Raw genomic sequence first — 21617 nt, forward strand, 5'->3', positions numbered from 1 at the left:
GCTGTGTTTCACAAACTACCTTAAAACATAGTAATTCTTTTTTCTTTCTTTCTTTTTTTTTTTGGTTACTCCTGGGGCTTGAACTAGTGTCTGGGCACTGTCCCTGAGCTTCTTTTTTCTCACAGCTAGCACTCTACCACTTGAGCCACAGTGCCACTTCTGGCTTTTTCTGTTTATGTGATACTGAGGAATCAAATCCAGGACTTCATGCATGCTAAGTAAGCACTCTACCACTTAGCCATATTCCCAGCCCCATCTCACAATTTTGTCACTGAGGAATTTGGCCAGGATTTCATAGACTTAATTCTGTGCAACAGAAGTTACTAAGAAGTTACTTAGTGAAGAAGTTGGTATAGAGAGCTCAAGGTGGCTTGGTTCAGGTGACTCAAAATGGAAGTTGTACTAAGTATACCTGACCTAACCAAACAGCCTTTAAAAGAAGTGAAAATAATTGGGAGTAAGAAAGAATTTTTCCTGCCAATTGCAACAAAGCAAATATCCTATGGAAAGGGCCACATAGAAAGCAACTCAAGGACCTAAGAGTTGTTCTTGGCCAAAAGCTAGCAAGAAACTTCGACAACTAAATGAAATGAAATTCTTCCAATGACTATTGAACTTAGAACCTCAGTCTGATGAGACCCGTAACGGAGCAGTTATGATAACTACAAAATAATAAACTTGGATTGTCTTTTTTTTCAACAGGGCTATTTTCTATTATAAGTTAGCTTGACAGCCTTTATGCCATTCTTGACTGTTCTTTTTACCTAAAGGTATGTTATTTTGCCTGTATCTGAATTCTTTTATCTAAGATCAGAGATTAATATCTTTTATTTATTCAGTAAATGTGACAATACAGGTAATAATTTAAAAGACATATATCATATTAGAAGCTTTAATCAAAAAATAACCCAAAACAGGATGAATGGATGTATCTTATTTTTTGATCCAATCTGTTATTCTTTTCACTGGAGAATTGAGTACATTAATATTTAGGGTTATTATAAAGAGATATGTCATGTTTTCTGCCTTTTTCTTTTTTTTTATTATTTATTTTTGTCCGGTTGTGGGGCCTGAACTCTGGGTCTGGGCGCTGTCCCTCAGCTCTTCAGCTCAAAGCTAGCGCTCTACCACTTGAGCCACAGCACCACTTCTGGCTTTTTTCTTTTTGCTTATGTGGTGCTGAGGAATCGAACCCAGGGCCTCAGGCATGCAAGGCAAGCGCTCTACCACTGAGCCAACTTCCCAGCCCCTGCCATTTTCTTAATTTCTTGTGTTTTGTTTTTCCCCTCTTCCTTTGTTTACTAAATTGATCTTATAGTGGTTTTGTCACATGTGTTTCTTTGATTTTGATTGTTTTATTTAGATTATATTCCTCTCTTTAGAATTCTTTGTAATGCTGGTTTAGTGATCATGTTTGTTTGTGATGGAAGGTTTTGGTTTTACCATCTAATGTAAATGATAGTTTCTCTAGGTAGATGAGTTTGAGTTGGCAGTTGTTAATCTTCAGTGCTTAGATTATACAACCAAGGTTCTTCTTCTGTGGAGCGTTTGTGTGGAGAGGTCTGTGGTGATTCTGGTTTTCTTTCCATTGTAATATAGCTCCTTTGATTTTGTGGCATTTAAAATGAATTCCTTGCTATTCATGTCTGATGTTTTTACTGTATGCTTCTGTTAAGATTTTCTCTTGAGTGGGGAGTTCCCAGCTATTGTTTTATAGAATAGGGTTTTCCATGTCTTTAGTATTAAATTCTTCCCCCACATTGATCCCAATTATGCATAGGTTTGATTTCTTAGCTGAGTCTGCTAATTTCTGGACTTCTCTTTGGTAGGCTCGGAGTGTTTTTTCCATACTTTTGGCTTTTTGTTCTAGCTCCAACTGTTTTATCTGCCTCTTCTGAAGTTCTGTTTTTCAACTCACTTATGTTGTTACTTATGGATTCAAGTGTAGGTGGCATTGTAGAAATTGAACCTTTTATGGCTCCGGGATCAGTTCTTATAGTGTCCATTTCACCTTTTAATGTGGTGTATAGTGTGTCTATTTTCCTCTAAGAGTCTTGGATTTTTCTTTGTCATTTCTTCTTTAAGCTTTTGAAGTTGTTTTTACATCTCTCCTTTTATCGATCAATTCTGTTATCATTTCTTTTGTCATCCATCTCTTCTTCATTGTCACTGGACTCTTTCCCTAGATTGCTTTTATTTATTTATTTATTTTTTGGGTCCGGTCATGGGGCCTGAACTCTGGGCCTGGGCGCTGTCCCTCAACTCTTCAGCTCAAGGCTAGCGTTCTACCAGTTGAGCCACAGCACCACTTCCAGCTTTTTTTCTTTTTGCTTATGTGGTGTTGAGGAATCGAACCCAGGGCCTCATGCATGCAAGGCAAGCGCTCTACCACTGAGCCACCTTCCCAGCCCTCCCTGTATTGCTTTTAGCTATTGGATTTAGTTTGTTGTGATTGCTCATGAATCTTGTAACCTTTCTTTGTGACTTAGGCAGAGATTGTTAGGATGGTGGCCCCAATTTGTCCTGATTGTGCCTGACTACAGGGATTATCTTAAGTGTTAAGTTTGTGATTATTTGATCACAGCAGTAAGAAAGTAGTGAATACAGCAGAATAACAAGAATTAATGGAGAATCCTACTTCATACCATAAATTTGTGGTAATTTGATACATAGGAAACAATTAGAGCTATATTAGTAATAAATATTAAAGGAGATTGCTACCTCACTTGGTAAGCAAAATGGCAAATAGATTGAAAAACTAAATATAGAAGATGAAAACTTTAAACTTTCAAAAGAAAATGTAAACATATATTGATGACTTTATAATAGGATAAAGAAAAATATAGATTTATATCTATATAAAAGAAAATACAGGCTTGACTATATTAATATGTTTAACTTATATATAAACACTATAAAAGGTTGGGCGATATCACACATATTGGGAAAAGTTATTTGTGATGGATAAAACATATACATACAATATATATGAACAACTACTTCAGATGAGTTAAGATAAAGAGAACTCTGGAGAGAAATAGCATTATCCATAGAAGAACTGTAAGTGACCAACAGATCTTAAATATATTAAACCTCATCAATAAACAGGGAAATAAAACAATGATATTTCATTTTATGCCTATAATAGCAACAAATTTAAAACGAGGCAACGTCAGTGAGGCAAGATAGTCAAGAAATAGAATGGTAAATGGAATGGACCATTTTAATGAGCAAATAGTATGAATATTTTATGGAGGGCATCTGGGTTCTTTTGCTTAAAGTTTTTATTTGAAAAGATTGAAAATTCAAATGCTTCCAACCCAGAAATTGCATACTACACAAAAAAGCACATTTTGCAAAATAATATTTAAGACATTTTAATAACAAAAAACATGAAATTTTCCTTGACACATTTATCATACCATTCATCATTTCTTTGTGTTGAGAACATGCAGACTATCTACTAGCTATTTTATATATACACTTAATTGTTGCCAGCCATAAATAAACTACTGTTCTATAAAACATGAGAATTTAGTCCTCATGTCAATGTTTTTCTTCTATTGCAATGGATAGATAATTGCTAAGTCTATGTGAAAGATAGGCATTTGGCACATGTTATGTTACAGACTGAATGAACGTTTTCATCCTCCTGAGACTCATATGTTGAAACCCTAGTCATCATTCCAAGGATTTGGAGGATAATTAAGGTGATATGAAGTCATGAAGGTGTGTTGATTGTCTGATGGGATCAAATAGCCTTATAAGAAGAGACCCAGAGCTTGCTTTCTCTCTTTCTATTTGTAAAACAATAAGGTGTCATTTTAGGACACAGTAAGTAAGGAGGCTGAGTCAAAGTAAGTTCTTAGAGCCATCCTGCTGCCTTGCTGGATAAAGGGAGCTCTGAACAGCCTAGAGGTGAGAGGGAGACCATCATTGAATTGCAGATGCCTAGCTGAAGCTGGAAGAAAACTGCTTCAGAGAAATGAAGATGCCATATCCTTAAGAAAGCTTTGCACAGTGGGCAAAAATACATCCAGCCAATACAAACAAAAATGTAGCCTTTGAAGAATTATGAGAGACAGAACTCTATTTCAAGGCAAAAATAAGTTACGTGTTAATTAAGGACATTTTATATTTGTAAATGTGAATTTTCTTTTTTTCTTTTCTTTTTTCTTTTTTTTGCTCACAGGGCTTGAACTTGGTCTGGTACTGTCCCTGAGCTCTTTAGCTCAAGGCTAGTGCTCTACCACTTGAGCCAAAGCACCACTTCTAGTATTCTGGTGGTTAATTAGAGAGAAGAGTGTCATAGAGTTTCCTGCCTGAGCTGGTTTTGAACGACGATCCTCAGATCTCAGCCTCCTGAGTAGCTAGGATTACAGGCGTGAGGCACCAGTGCCCGGCTGTAAATGTGTATTCTTAAAGAAAGGAATCTATAAAATTAAATTACTAATTAATATTTTGTATTATTTGTAACTGTTAAACATTCAGTGCAATTATAGCAGATAATAAATTCTGATTTCCTTAGCTTTTTGAGAGATCAGATGTACAAGCAAAATAAAAGGCTTATCTTTATTTCTGAGTTACTATTTTACCTATGGTAAACTTAAATGCTCTCTCTTTTCTCAGTGAAGCAAAGTTACTTCTGCAGAAAGGTGTGACATCAGCCAAAAACATGGCAAGCAAGCATACAGAGCAGGCAGCTGCTCCCTTTTTAATCTCTAACCCAGCAGGCCCTTCCCCTCTGTCACATTGGCTGAGCTCAGGTTCCCAATCTGCAAAAGGATGTGGCTTAATTAATAGAATGTAACTAAAATTCAAGGAGCTTCTATTAGGATGTTTTAATTCAAGTACAGCAGGAAAAGGGTGTAACTAAGATGTAATTAACAAGGGCCAATAACGAAGATGTAATTAGCAAGGGCCAACCTTTCTGCTTTTCTTGATCTTGTATCTATATACAGCTCATTATCTCATTTATAGTTCCAGTGACTCTGATGGTTGCATTAAACTATTTTATAAAGTGTACCTCACATAAATTTTCAGGTTAATTCCTAAATTCCTACAAATTATTATTGTGTTTTGTTATACAATTGTTATAATTGGAACCTTGTTAATAGTCACCTTACAGGATGTTAATAAGATAATGGAGTGGAGTTGTTGCCGATGTTAAATATCAAAGGTTTAGGATTGCTATTCTGGGAATAAGTTGCCGTATGCTTAGGCATGTCACTGTATCTCTCTAATAAAGTTGTTAGTCACAAAAACCTTAGACAAGTTATTTCACCTCCCTCAGATTAATTTTCTTTATCTTGAAGTGGAAATGACAACTCTACTTCAGATATTTTTTTTTTCTGGGTTTAGAGTCCAAGCTACCACACCTAGTTGCCTGGTACACTCTGCACCAAAACTCAGTATGGTTCTCATTAACTAGCACCTTACCTTTAGTTGCATTGTGTCCCACCTCTTTGTTAATCATTTGCTAGGGAAGAAGGAATAAAAATGAAAACTGAAGGGTATTTGCAGATAAAACCAAAATAAAATACAACAAGAATTAAGGTCCTGATGTGAAGATGTATAACTCAAACTTCTCCATTCCTTTTTATTTACTGACACATGTTTAAACACACACACTTTTAAAAGAGCAATATTAAGTTCACAGTAATATTGAGCAGTGGGTTCAGAAATCACCCTTTTCTCCTCTTACCCTAGACCTGTACAACTACCCCTATTATCGATGTCCCTGACTGCAGTGCTACCTTGTTACCACTGATGAGCCTACTATTATACATGTTTCACACCCAGTGTCCACATTTTACATTAGCATAAAGTTTTGGTTTTGTACACTTGATAGCATAATAACTGACATCCACCATTATCATAGTGTACAGAATGGTTTCTCTGTCCTGGCATCTACTTTGTGTTTACTGTGACTCAGGGGTCAGAGAGTGCACAGGGTTTGGCATTGGTTGAGATTGTTGGTGATGGAGTATGGTGGGAACAGTTGTGCCATTTAGAGACTATAATGTCTGTCCTGAGAGTTAGTGCACTGGGCAAGCAACAAATATATTGACAGCCATGGTCCACTGAAGCCAGGGAACCCCTTGTCCAGAGCCAGCTTAGTGGGTAGAAAGAGCACAATGGTGAGGGCCAGAGCCTGTTGCACAGTGGGAGATGAAGGCTGTTTTAATATATTTATGACATAGTTTCATATCTTTTTGAGGGAAATTATATTTGAAGGGTGTAGAAAGTTCCAAAAATAGTTCTTGCATAGAAAGGGAACATCTTTAAAAAGAGAAGCGTCTTCCTGTCATCAAGTAGAATTTTCTTTTAAGCCCTCTTCCCATAAAAGTAACCATAACAGCAAGAAGACAGATTAGAAAGTCCCTGTCATACAAGGGAACTTCAGGTGAATACTTTATATTGTGACCCAAACTCTTGACATTACTTTTTGGAATCCTCAATGAAGAGGACATTTTTTTTTTTTTTGGTCCAGTCATGGGCCTGAACTCTGGGCCTGGACGCTGTCCCTCAGCTCTTCAGCTCAAGGCTAGCACTCTACCACTTGAGCCACAGCACCACTTCCGGCTTTTTTCTTTTTGCTTATGTGGTGCTGAGGAATCGAACCCAGGGCCTCAAGCATGCAAGGCAAGCGCTCTACCACTGAGCCACCTTCCCAGCCCCTGAAGAGGACATTTTTATAAACACATTTCACTCCAGTTCTCAAGTACTCGAGTATTAATCTGCATATCCAAATATAATACAAAATTAGAAAAACTTACCCATAGAAAACTAGAAAGTACGAAAGAAGGCTGATGTTCTACCACTTGACCCACACATCCACTTCTAGATTTTTGCTGGTTAATTGGAGATGAGTCTCATGGACCTTGAACCATGATCTTCAAGTCTCAGCCTCCTGAGTAGCTAGAGGTACAGGTATGAACCACCAGCCTGCTTCATTTTAACTTAAACTTATATCTGTCAATATCTTTATCTTTGATCTCTTCATTTCTATACCACTGGTCTGGTGAGTAAGTATTCTTGATTGGTAATCTTTTTCCCTTTACTATTTTGAAAATCTCATGTTATTTTCTCCTCAGCTATAAGATTTCTGCTGCGAAGTCTGATGTCAGTTATAATATTGGAACATTTTATGTGATTTTAATTTTTTATCTTTAACCTTTTAGCATTTAATTATATGTATATCTTTGGGCAGATTTGATTGAATCAAACATATCTTGAGCTAGATTTTCATTGAGTTGAATCTACTTGGTAACTTTTGGTCTTTCTATATCTGAATATTTGTGTTATTCTCTCATTTTTGTTATTTCTTTGAAAAAGATTGCTATTCAGTTGGCATTTTCAGGCCACCTTGAGTATCATTAACTTGAATGTTGGTTCTGTTAACGTTGTACCAAAATTCTCATAAACTTTCTTCAAGCATCTTCATAGGTCTTTGCTTTTTTTTTTCTCTCTGTATTTCCAAGGATTCTGACCTCAAGCTCACTAATTCTTCTTGTATTGGATCTATTTCTCCACTGATGCTTTGTATTGTGTTTTTAATTTTGCTTAACTGATTTTTTCAGCTCAAGGATTTGTCTGATTTTTAGAAGCTTCTTTCCATCTCTCTATTAAGTTTATTTGTTAAAGAATATTGAATGTTTCCTCTGTGTTCTGTTGAAGTTCATTGGGTTTCCTGAAACATTAAATTCCCCATCCAAGAATTAGTCCATATGTTGGTTTTGACACTCCAAATCATTGCTTTGTGAAGTCACAGTTTCTGGTACTAGTTGATAGGTGACTTCTATACTTAGAAAGCTTAGGTATTTCTTTTTTTTTTTTTTTTTTTTGGTGGTCGTGGGGCCTGAACTCTGGGCCTGGGCGCTGTCCCTCAGCTCTTCAGCTCAAGGCTAACGCTCTACCACTTGAGCCATAGCACCACTTCCGGCTTTTTTCTGCTTATGTGGTGCTGAGGAATGGAACCCAGGGCCTCATGCATGCAAGGCAAGCACTCTACCACTGAGCCACCTTCCCAGCCCAAGCTTAGGTATTTCTTGCATTATTCAAAATCTGGCTCTGGGCCTGTCTTTTCTGAAATTCTAAGCAAAATGTTTATTTTTCTCTGAGTTTGTTATTTCTGTACTCTTAACTGCAGGTTTATAGCCAACCTGCTTTGATGCAGCATCACTGTTTTAGCACTAGAGGGCAGTCCAACCTCCAACTGTCACAAATCCACAGTATAGTGTACAGTATTTCTAAATGAATATCTAAAAAGAATAATCCCCAGTTATCCCCCTGAAGCTTATATATGACCAAGAGTACCTTCCACAGTCACTCACTACAAGATTCTGCCTAGTTTTGGGCAGAATTAATCCTGAAATTAATCCAGCCTCGGGGTCTAACGCCATGATTTGGTGCTTGTCTTCATCTTTTGCTTGGAGTGGAAAGTAACTCTTTCCATGTTGTGCTGCCTACGATTGATTGATTGAGTAATACAATGTTGTCTTATTTTAATATTTTTCATATTTTATTTCCATGTGATGAAATAAGAAAACATATATCAGTTCATTATTTGTGAATAAACCTTGGGTAGTTCAGTGGCTGGGAGAACAGATATGCACCACTATGCCCAGCCATTGATTGAGATGGAGGTTTTTTTGTTTGTTTTGAGGTGGAGTTTTGAAAACTTTTTATGTCCATGCTGGCCTTGAACTTCAGTTCCCTGAGGTTTGCCTCCAAAGTAGCTAGGTGCGCTTATTTGTTGAATTGTGCTTGTAGAGGGAGTATCCAGATGGCAGTTTTTCTATTTAGTGCTATATTTCCTGGTTCTAGAATAATAATGTGTTCAATAAATCAGTGAATAAATGTAGATACACACTCACAACCATCCTGGACAACCTGTTCAATGATAATCTGCTTGGATGTCATTCCCCAACACTATTCTTTACACATACTTTACATTAAAACTTAGTTCAAACTATTATTATTATTAGGGAATAAATACTGGGTGGTTAGAATCATTCTGATGTATGATTCTTTTTTCCATAGCAAGAACCTCTAAAAGACTATTCATTTGCAGGTTGAGCTTCCTTCTCAGACTGGCTGCCATACCTAAGTCTCTTAATTTCTTCTCTATAAAATTAACACTTTTTAAAAGTATGCTACGTTGTGGTTATACTCATTCATTACTAGAAGATATGGAAGTATGCTACATGATCGCCTTCCTCATGCCTGATTGTTGAGTGTGAAGCATGGTCAGCTGTTGGTGCATAGCTACCCTTTTCTTATTCTGGCCTTCTTTATCCTTTTTTCTTTCTAGGAACAGAAAGAAAAAAATAAGAGAATGCTTGAGGAGAAAAATGATATCCCATAAGAAAATGGAAGAAAGAAGTGGCTTACCCAGAAGAGAACACTGAGCGGCATGGCGACGCCTCCCACTCCTCACCTCCACCCCTCCTCCATTTGAAGAAGGGCCAGAATCTTTTCTTCTACATCACCATGGCAGATGCCACGGGTTGTTTTGAGATTCGGCTCACCACTTCAGGATGTCAGGATGACAGCTGTAAAAGGGCACAGATGCTGAGTGACTGAAGTGGGTGGTTGGAATGGCTGGAGCTCAAGATGATGTGCATCATTTCCACCTGCTGCTGGCATCTGACTCGAGAGGATAAGCTGCTTTCCTGCCCTTCTATGGGAATAAAAAAGAGCAGAAGGTATTTTAATAGAATAATTTCTGAAAATGTAAATTAAGATTTTTAAAGAGCCACCCACATCAGTCTTTCTTCCACGTCAGTCTACCAAATCATCTTAAGAGTCATTGGTGTGATCATTAGCAGTAATTATGTAAGTATATATAATGGCTATCATCTAGAGGGAACTGATAATTACTCAGCCACATTACCCCAAATGTTTTAATGTATGACTAAAGTAATATTGACTTCTTTGGAGTGGGACCTAGTGTTAAGGTTCTCCATGTAGAGACAGAAATGGAGGGATACAGAGAGAAATATGTGAAAGGGGATTTACTAGAGGAATTGGCTCATCTGATTACAGCGGCTGAGAAATCATATGAAATGTTATCTGCAAACTGGACAACCAGGGAAGTCAGAAGTCAATACCATTGTTTAGGCCAAGTCCAAAGGCATTAGAACCAGGAAAACTACAGGTGTAACTCTCACTCCAGGGCCAAAAGCATGAGAAGCTGGAGTAGGAGGACTAGCACAGGTCTATGCCCAGAGGCTTGAGAACCTGGAGTTGTGATGTCCAAGGGACGGAGAAAATATGTTCCAACTCTAGATGAAAGGGCTTTTGCCTTTCCTTAGCAAGCTTGGATGCTGTCCATCCACAAGGTGATGACACTTTCTTCCAGGGACTCAAATACCAATCTGCTCCAGAAACTTTTTTTTTTGTGTGTGAAAATACTGTACAGAGGGTTTACAATTACATGGGCAAGACAATGAGCACATTTCTTATCAAGCATTGTAGCCTCCTCCTTTCCCCTTCCCATTCTATCTTCTACCAACCCCCCTACCCAACCTCGCTCCCTCCCCCCCTCCAAAGTTGTAAAGTTCGTTTTTGACATAACGACTTGTACGTCTCATTGTTGCAATGGGTCCACCTGTATCCCTATTTAAATGATTTGTTTTTTCCCATTCCCCTCCACAAATTATACCAACATTAAATACAGTGAAAGCAGGGGTTACACCGTGGGGGAGGAACATATACTCACAAAGAATGCTTTCTTTCTATGGGGACCCTTTAATACAATGAAGTTGACATCAAACACTGTCATAGACATTCTCCTCTTTACTGTCTGGTTGAAGAAACTGAAACCTAGAAAATTTATGTACCTTATTACTGATAGAGAGTTATGGGCCAGAATCTATTTATCTTGTATTATAATCAATCCAAATTGTATTAGGCTAATTGACCTAATATTAGTTGCAAATCTTGTAAGTCATAGTATACTTAATTCTGCCCTTTTTTCTTACTATCAGCCTTCCCCTTTCTCCCTCATTTCTTCTTTTCTGCTTTTCCTTGTCAAATGTTAAAACATAACTCATGAATGTTGAAGGTTTTATCACATAATATGATGATATCTTTATATGTCTGTCTGCTCATTGAGACTATAAACTTTCAATGGCAGGAAACAAAACTTTTTTTTTTTTTAAATTTTATTTTATTTTATTTGAGAACATACTGTACAGAGGGGTTACAATTACATGGGCAGGATAATGCATACATTTCTTACCAAGCATTGCAGCCTCCTCCTTTGTTTACCCTTCACCTCCCTTCCCAGCCTCCCCCCTCCCCCCCACCCAATCATACCCCCCCAACCCCCCCACACCGACATTGTAAAGCTGGTTTTGACATGACATTTTGTACTTCTCTTTTTTTTTTTTTTTTTTTTGTCGGTCGTGGGGCTTGAACTCTGGGCCTGGGCGCTGTCCCTCAGCTCTTCAGCTCAAGGCGAGCGCTCTACCACTTGAGCTAGAGCGCCACTTCCGGTTTTCTGGTGGTTTATTGGAGATAGGAGTCTCACGGTCTTTCCTGCCCGGGCTGGCTTTGAACCACGATCCTCAGATCTCAGCCTCCTGAGTAGCTAGGATTACAGGCTTGAGCCACCAGCGCCCGGCGACATTTTGTACTTCTCATTGTTGCAACAGGTCCACCTGAATCCTTAAACGACTTGTTTGTCCCCGTCTCCTCCACATGTTATACTGACATCAAATATAGTGAAAGCGGGGTTACAATGTGGGGGAGGGACATACAAAGCAACAAAGAAATAATCTTACAGATGCGTTAGAAACACATGCATGAAAGAAACAAAAACCTTAAAATACATATTTGAGGGTTCGTTTTCCTAACATCACAATCTCTGACTTTTTCCGCTTGACTCATACCTATACTAGATATTGCAAATAAGGGAAACCATGGGACCTATGTTTCTTTGGGCCTGGCTTACTTCACTTAATATAATTTTTTCCAAGCCTTTCCATTTCCTAACAAATGGGGAAATGTCATTCTTTCTGATGGAGGCATAGAATTCCATTGTGTATATATACCACATCTTCTTGATCCATTCATCTACTGAGGGGCATCTGGGTTGGTTCCATATCTTAGCTATGGTAAATAATGCTGCAATAAACATAGTTGTGCTGGTAGCTTTAGTGTGGCCTTGTTTGTGATCATTTGGGTAAATGCCCAAAAGTGGGATTGCTGGGTCATTGGGGAGCTCTATGTGGAGTCTTTTGAGGAACCTCCATACTGCTTTCCAAAGTGGTTGAACAAGTTTACATTCCCACCAACAATGAAGTAAGGTTCCTTTCTGTCCACATCCCCTCCAGCATCTGTTGTTGTTAGAGTTCTTGATTTTTGCTGTTCTAACTGGAGTGAGGTGATATCTCAATGTTGTTTTGATTTGCATTTCTTTTATGGCTAGGGATGTTGAACATTTCTTCATGTGTCTATTGGCCATCCTTCTTTCTTCTTCAGAGAAGCTTCTCTTTAAGTCTTTCGCCCACTTACTTATTGGGCAGTTGGGAAACAAAACTTAATCATCTCTTCATTTCCAAACTCAGTAGCTTCCAATTTCATAATGGCATCTCAATATGTATAGTTTGAGGGATTGGTTCTTAACAATCAGAGTCCTAAAACTTGAATTATTTCTGCCTATTCTGTCATATATCACAAAATGAAAAAAATGAATTTCCCTCATACAAATTGTATACTTCTCTCATAAAATGGAAACTTTATTTTTCTCAAAAAGGAAGTATTTGAGACACTTTGAAATAATGTAGACACATATAAAGTATTAAGCTTATGAAGTATAAAGTCCCCCTGAAAAGGCCAAGCATCATTAAGTCCCGCATTACTGTCAAATGCAGTTCGGTGATTTTCCTTCAGGGGGCAGACCTGACCTGATATTTGTACAGGTACTGCTGGATGAGAACCTCTGACAAATTACAAAATCATTACCATACTTACAATGGATGTGAACCTCTGACAAATTACAAAATCATTACCATTACTTACAAACAGAAAGGGCAACACTGTTTCATTTTCTAGGAAAGCACTTAGAGGATAGAATAATCAAATTAAATGTTTGGTCATTTTTGTTTTTCTTTGTGCTGGTCCTGGGGCTTAAACTCAGGGCCTGGGCTTTTCCCTGAGCTTATTTTGTTCTACCACTTGAGCCACAGCTCCACTTCCAGCTTTTGGTGGGTTAATTGGACATAAATGTCTCATGGACTTTCTGCTCAGGCTGACTTCAAACTATGATCCTCAATCTCAGCCCACTGAGTAGTTGGGTTATAGAGATGAGCCACTGACATGTGTGGTATTTTTTGTAGTTTATCAGTATGTTTAAAGGTGCACATGAAGGAGGATGAGGGGCTGGCTTGTCACAGGTGAGATCACAAAGCGATAAAAGGTTAACGTACTAGGCAAATGCTTGATATTTGGTATAATGAAAAATTGCCAAGCACTACACATTCTACCTTTGTTTCTAAAAATGTGTCTTTGTGGTTGCTTAAGGTTTGTACTTCTTTGTTTAAATTTTATTATTTTACAGCAGTTGTACAAAGGAGTGGCCATTCAACAAAGCAGTTTATGTAGAATGCATCATGTTTAGTGTCATCCCTTTCAACATTCTCACCCATTCTTTTCTTTTTTTTCTTTGGTGTTTCTAAGAGCTTGTCCTAAACTTGGATTACACAAATCTGCTTTGGCAGATTTCCTGCTGTAGCTGTGCAACCGTCAGTTATTAAGTGATCACATTTGCTTGAGCACAATTCTGCCCTAACTATATGTGATGGGATATGGTGAAAAAAGCCAATAGCTGTAAAATCCCTCTGTTTTCCCCAGCTGGTTCATGCATCTAACTTAGACCATAGTGAATGTTCATACCTGGCTGGATAAAATCGACCTTGGTTAATGATTTCTCCCTTGCTTATTGATGAGCAGGATTAGTCTAGAGTCATACTACCTTAAAAGCATCTGATCTTGGAAGTGGTGCTGTGGCTCAAAGTGGTACAGCACTAGGCTTGAGCAAAAAGATCTCAGAGATAGTACCCAGGCCTCAACTTCATGCCCCATGACCAACAAAAAAAGCACCCAATATGATCTGATTACCAGAAATCATGAGTTCTTTCTCAATAAAAAAGGTGTGTGTGTGTGTGTGTGTGTGTGTGTGTGTGTGTGTGTGTGTGTGTGTGTGTGTGTGTGTATGTGTAGTGTGCATAGTGTGCATGTGTTACTGCCTGTAAAGTTCAGGGGATACAACAACGAACAAAACAGATAAAACTCCAGTCTTCTAGAAGTTTATATTCCACTGGGGGAGGATAGTAAACACAAATGAAAGACTTGTTCAGCTTAATTTATGAAGAGTAGCAATCAATTCAGAAGATAGAGATGATAGGAGTCATTTTTTTTCACATATTGTTAAAAAAACGTGTTTGAATGAGTGCTCAGAAGAACCATCTGACACATCAACAGTTAACAGATATTCATACATCAACCTCGTAGCACAAAAGCTAAGGGAATTACATAAGACCATAGTGCCTGTGTTTAGTATAACAAAGTGAAAAGACACATTGTAGAAGAATAAGTCTCAAAATGAGGGAAGGGATAACATTTTTGACAAGAAATGTACTTACTACCTGTAACTGTAACCCCTCTATACATCTTAACAATTAAAAAAAAGAATGTCTCCAATGTTACCTCCCACCCATAACTCCAAGCAATCCACTAAGAGAGATACTTCTTACTTGGAGGGAGGAAAAGAGACCTAGGTCCAGTTCTTAGCTTCAAATCCCAGTACTAGGTCCTCCTTGTTAAAACTCAGTGTTGGGCAAAGCTCACTGAAACCTTCTGACAGGCCAATAACTATGGATTGAGCCTTGGAAATGCATTAGGCCAGGTGGAAAAAGACTGCCTTCACCACTCTTCCATCAACATTGGGCAGTATTGTGGATAAAAGAATTCTACCCTTGGAATATAGGGCAAAAAAACTAGCTCAGAGCTTTTTCTTCCAGCCCAGTGTCAGCTCACTATTGTGAGATCAAGCATGGAGAAGAAACTGAAGGCCCTGGATGGAATCTAGAGATCAGTCACAGATTCTCTACAGTAGTTCCATCCTATAATCGTAGCTACTTAGGAGGCTGAGATATGAGGATCAAGATTCCAAGCCAGCCCAGTTAGGAGTCTTATCTCTAATTAACCACCAAAACAAAAAAAAAACCCAAAACCCAACCAAGAAGTGGAGCTGTGGCTCAAATGGTAGAGCCCTAACCTTGACCAAAAGGACTTGCGCACACAGGCACGGGTGCACGCACACACATGCAAACACATGCACAGTATTTTGTTTGGAAAAGCATTTTATTAGGAAAAATACTAAGTATTTTATTAGAAAAAATTCAAGTTCAGAATTTTGTAAAAATTTCAAGGTACACATGAACACTGTTAGGAAAATGGAGGAGAGTGGAAGAGCAACAGGCCAGACTTGATCATCAATAAGCTAGGACTGTTTATTGCCAGTGAGGGGCACAGACCTTCCCATGGTATGGAGGTTGTGCATGGGACTGGATTTTGGGGTGGGCTTATATAGTTTTTAACAAGGAAGCAGAGAATAAAAATGCTATGTCCTTGGCCAGGCCTAGAGTGGAATACTCCATATGGGGTGTGGAGGGTGTGGGAGCTGTTGTCTCCTGGAGCCCAAGATTGGAATTACCTGCTTGTGGACAAGCACATAAGCACACACCTGATGCTTTGCTTGATTATGCACGAGTCAATACTTCATATTCCATCTTTACATACATTAAAAGATTGGGCCAGGAAGGGAGAGGCAACTCCTCATATAAGGTCTTTGGCTACATAAAAAAGATTAGGCTGAAAGACTGAGCAACATGGAGTTATGAGAACAAAATAGATTCCCATCATTTGAACCCTGAAAGAGCATAAAAAGTTGAGGGATGTCATGGTCTTTTCTGGCTATTTCCTGCTGACATGAGGGCATCAAGGAGTCACTGGGACTGGGGTCTTCTGGGTCTAGGTCTGCACTGGGCAGGGCAGGGCAGGGCAGTGTAAGTAAAGCCTCTGGTTGCATACAGTAATAGGATGGCCTTAACTTGCTCCCTGGTGGTGTCTTGATTGAAGGCTGTTATCCAGTTAAAGAGAAACTTGAAAAAGGTGAGGAAAGGACCAGTTGATAGGAATAACACAGGAAAACACATCTGGGCACAAGCCAGAAAAGTTCCATTTGGAGAATGAACCCATAACTAGTCACACATTATGGCTGGATTGGAGTGGTTAAAGATCATTTCCTGTAAATAGTAGATAACAAACAAAGTCAGGAACCTAAGTTCCTACCTAGTTAGCAGGTAGACAGATATGGATATTAGATGGGCAAGCGTATTAACTATTTCCTTTTGATCTTCCAGCTCTGGTTAATTTTGAAAGGATGACTCCATTTAGGATGTGACATGATCCCCTCTTACTCTAGGACTAGCTTTTGTCCTAGGGGTCTGGGTGCTGGTTGCTGAGATGGCTTTTCAGTCATAGCATTTGAACTCAAGGCCCTGACACTGTCCCTGAGCACTTCTGCTCGAAGATAGTACTTTACCACTTTGACCCACACCACCACTTCCAGAATTCTGCCACAGCACTGCTTCCAGAATTTTGCTGGATAATTAGAGATGAGAATTTCTTTTTTTTTTTTTCAAATTTTTGTGATTAAGTGATTGCATAATTTCCCAAATTTCACAGTATTGTGGGATAGTGATGCTCAGTTAAAGTCACAAACACATTCTAACTTTCCTGGAGCAAATTGTCTATCACGGTCTATAACATTTATGAGTTCTGTGAGCTCTCATACAGCTATTTCTTCCACATTGGGTGATATGTACATTTCTTTTGTTTTGCATAGCATCAGCTGTTCCCTCTTTCCCACTTGTTCCCTCCCTCCCATCGCTGCCATTGAGTTGCTTAGTTCATTTTGGTCAATGTCCAGTGCAGCTGATGGGTCCCACTATTGTATGTTTTTCCCTGATTCCCTCTAGTTCTGTGTCTTCTTCCTGGTTCCCCTCCGGTGAACACATATATACCATACATGTGATCAGCAGCATGGGGTTATTTAGTAGTGATTCGACCAGATGAGTGGAAGTCCTTTGTTTCTTAAGTCCTGTTAATTTTGTCATATCACCTAACATTTTGGATTTAACATCCACTTATCAGGGAGACCATATACCGTTTGTCTCTTTGTTCTTGGCTTACTTCGCTCAACATGATTTCTTCTAGCTCCATTTCCCTGCAAATGCCATTATTTTGTCATTTCTAATGGCTGCATACTATTCCATTGTGTATAGATACCACAATTTTTGGATCCATTCATCTGTGATGGGACATCTGGGTTGTTTCCATATCCTGGCTATTGTGAACAGTGCTGCAATAAACATGGAGGTGCATGTCTCCTTGTATACTGGTTCCTGTTGTTCAGGATAGATGCTTAGAAGTGGTATGACTGGGTCATAAGGGAGGTCAATATTTAGCTCTCTGAGAACCCTCCAGACTACTTTCCAAAGTGGTTGTATAAGTGTATATTCACACCAGCAGTGTAATAGGGTTCCTCTTTCTCTGCATCCCCTCCAGCATTTGGCTGACTGTGGATGTGGGATATTCTGACTGGGGTAAGGTGGTTGTCTTAGGGTTGTCTTTATTTTCTTCACAACCAGGTATGATGAACATTTCCTCATGTGTTTCTTTGTCATTTTTATCTCTTCATCTGAGAAGTCTCTCTTTAGTTCTTTTGCCCATTTAGTAATTGGTTTGTTAGGTTTGGGAGGGATTAGTTTCTTGAGTTCCCTGTATATACTGGATATTAACCCCTTGTCCTATATATTGCTGGCAAATATTTTTTCCCAATTAGTTGGTGTCTTTCTAGCTTTGTTGTGATAGCTTTAGCTGTGCAGAAGCTTTTTATTTTAAGGTAGTCCCATTTGTCGAGTCTCTCTCCAATTTGTTGTGACCCTGGGACTCTGTTCAGGAAGTTCCTTCCTGTGCCTATAAGTTCAAATGTCTCTCCTACTCTGTCCTGCAGTAGTTTCAGAGATTCAGGTTTAATGTTAAGGTTTTTAATCCATTTTGAGTTGATGTTGGTGCATGGTGATAAGGCTGGGGTCCACTTTTAGTTTTCTGCATGTGGCCACCCAGTTTTCCCAGCACCAGTGGTTGAAGAGGCTGTGTTTCTTCCATTGTATGTCTTTGGCTCCTTTGTCAAATATCAGCCGACTTTAGGCATGTGGATTTATTTCTGAATCTTCTATTGTATTCCATTGGTCTTCGGGTCTGTTTTTGTGCCAGTACCATGTCTTTGTTATTATAGCTCTGTAGTAGAGTTTGAAGTGTGGCATGGATATCCCTCCCATGTTGTCTTTATTCCCTAGAATTGTTTTGGCTATTCTAGGTCTTTTGTTGTTCCATATGAATTTTTGGACTGTTTTCTGAATTTCAGAGATGTACATCATTGGGATTTTAATAGGAATTGCATTGAATTTGTATATTAATTTCAGCAGTATTGCCATTTTCACCATATTAAGTCTGCCTATCCAAGAGCATGGGAGGTCTTTCCATTTCCTAGTGTCTTCTGTAATTTCTTTCTTTAACTTTTTATAGTTTTCATTGAATAGTTCTTTTACATCTTTGGTTAGGTTAATTCCTAAATATTTTATTTTGGGGGAGGTTATTGTGTGTCAGGTCTTCGTCTGTCCCATGAAAGACGGACGGGGTCTGAGGAAAGGTAAGTGTGGCCGCTTGCCCATTCCCCAGCCTCTCTTAGCCCAGGAGACAATCAGACGCAGCGGGGAGTCAAGTCAAGCAGGAAACTCATTTATTAACACAGAGCAAACCCTTTTTAAAGCAAAAAAGAGTGGGTGGCATGGGAGGGGAGGAGAAGGAACCAATCACCGTAAAGGTCACACCCTATCATGCACCTAAGGTTCCACAGGCTGGTTACTCACTGAATATAAAGCAAATAGGACTCTGCCCACTCAACTCCCTCCAGGCGTCCCTGGTCTTGGTGCCCCAGAATTATATCATCCATGTAGGCGTAGACAAGGGAGGTATCGACCCAGCACAGGCCCTAAAAGTGTGGCCAAATATTGTTGGCATAAGGCCAGGCTATTGGCCATTCTCTGTGGCAGCACCGTCCATTCAAACCTCCGATCAGGCTGGAAAAAATTAAGAGAAGGGATGGAGAAAGCAAACTTCTCGCAGTCATCTGGATGCAGGGAGATAGAAAAAAAAAACAACAATCTTTAATATCAATCACAACCAAGGTATATTCTGAAGGTATAGCAGGTGGAGTCCAGGACATGCCTCTTAGGGGCGTTCCTACTAGCTCCATCCCCAAGCCTGGGAGGCTTTTTGAATAACAAATACAGATGTGTTCCAAGGACTCTTAGAAGGGCGTGTGTGCCCAAGGTTTATCGGATCCTCCACCTCAAGGTGGAGGGCTACAAGTTTAGATTTGTTCAATGGCCACTGCTCCACCCAGATAGGGCTTCCCATCTAAATGGGATCCCTTACTGCCCCTGGGGCAGGGTGTAGGGGGCGATTTGCCAATGGGGAGGGAATTGTTGTGAACAGTCCCTCTTAAAGTGTCCCTCCTGCCTACATTTAAAACAAGTCCCTCTCCCCGATGGTCTTGGGGTTCCTTGGCCCTGGGCTGCCAGCACCTAAGTAATAGCCTCAGTTATTGCAGATGTCTGAGCCTGTAAAGCTAAAGCTAATGATTGGGACTGGTGCTGTTGCGTTCCCACATCCTGCGAGGCCACCACCCATCTGCCCAGGGAACTCTCTCTCAATCCCGCACAGGCCACGTTGTGGTCTGCATTCATCCCTTCCCAGACCAGCAGCTTTACAAACTGATCTTGGAGGTTCCCTGCCAGCAGCTTGCCGTTAATACTCGGTTGGTCTACAAACTCAGCTAGAGCCTCACCAGGTTTTTGTCTCACTCCTGCTATGGGGGACTCAGTAGGCCCATCATCCAGTTTGGACCACGCAGCAAGTCCTGCCTGCCTCGCCTGGTCATGGTACGGGCCAGGTTTCTCGGCCTGTTGGACGCCAGTGGAGTACCCTTCCCCCGTCCCTGTTAACATGGCATAAGTAATGGGTATCGCGGGTTGAGCCTGCCGATTATTCTCCACTCGCACTCTGCATTCCTCCTCAAAGAAAGCACACACCATTTAATAAACTGAAAACTGGTGAGGACGGCTTTGGCCACATCCAGCCAGACCTTAGGGACACACCGGTGATAAGCAATGTCCTATAATAGGGTCTGGGCCTAAGGAGAGTTCGGGCCATTCTCTGCCGCGGCTTTTTGTAGTTCTTTAAGATCCTTAGCTTCCCATGGATACCATTCCAAGGGCCTGTTAGCTTGTGGTGCCAGATTGACCGGATACGCATGGGGAAGCGAATCCTGTGGCTCAGGGTCCGGGCTTCCGGGTGGCACTTCCCTTACAGGGTAGGCCTCCGAATAGGTTACTTCCCCAGCCCTCGGCCCCTCCGTGGAAGGTCGGTAGGGGTCCCTATTCCCCCCCAATCGGGGGAATAGGGTGGGGGCCTAGGACCGTCAGGGGTACCCGAGTCAGAGGGGGTAACCTTCACCCTCGTTTTAACTTCCACTGTGCATGTTTCAGTGCATTCTTAGTCGAATTTGACCTATTCCTTTTCCTTCTCACTTCCCAAGTCCTCCTGTACTCCCTCTAGGCCTAATGTTGCCTCCTCCTCCTCCTTCTGTTGTAAAGCTCGAGTTCGGGAATCCTTGCCCAAAAGACCACCAGAGACCGTCACCAATGTAAAAGCAAAGGAGTCTTTTATTGCAAGCTTGAGCTTGGTCCCCACACGTACTTGGCAGCAACTGATGACACTGGGAGGCCCTGAGCCCAGGGTTACAGCACTTTTTATACAATTTTTTAGGGAAGAAAAAAAGGGGGTTTGCACACATCATATCATCATGTAACAAATCAATACACTCCGCGGGAAAAATCATGAAAACAATTCTATAGTTGATTGGCGCACTACAAAGCAGGAAAGGACCAGAAACAATTCGTTGGTTAGATCTGGGGGACTGAGGTACTTTAAACTGATTGGCTTGCACCACAGGGCAGTCTCTATAGGACAGGTGCTTACCTGCAGGGTGTCTAGTTTAGATAATGGTCACTCAACCCCAGGAGGGCAGTTCTGGAATTTCAGATACCTCGACATGCTGTCTTAAAAACACCACCATCTGTGGTTCCGAGAATTGTTTGTGCAAGGCTCGCTGTCCTAATTCCTAGCATTGGGGCTGAAGTGGGTCAAGGGTTAAGCTGCAGAACTGAAATGGAGCCTTAAGTAAAATGGAGTTGCTTAGGTTCCTCACTGTGAGATAGCATTACCCATACTAAGGGTTTCACTTACCCTGAGAGACCGCTTAGCCTCAGCCGGTATCTTTTCCTTTCGGGCCCCATGTTGGGCGCCAGATGTTGGGTCTTCGTCTGCCCCACGAAAGACAGACGGGGTCCGAGGAAAGGTAAGTGCAGCCAGCTCAGCCATTCCCCAGTCTCTCTCAGCCCAGGAGACAATCA

Source organism: Dipodomys spectabilis, unplaced genomic scaffold (assembly GCF_019054845.1).
Source record: "Dipodomys spectabilis isolate Male_0828 unplaced genomic scaffold, ASM1905484v1 ptg000032l, whole genome shotgun sequence".
NCBI classification, from domain to species: domain Eukaryota; kingdom Metazoa; phylum Chordata; class Mammalia; order Rodentia; family Heteromyidae; genus Dipodomys; species Dipodomys spectabilis.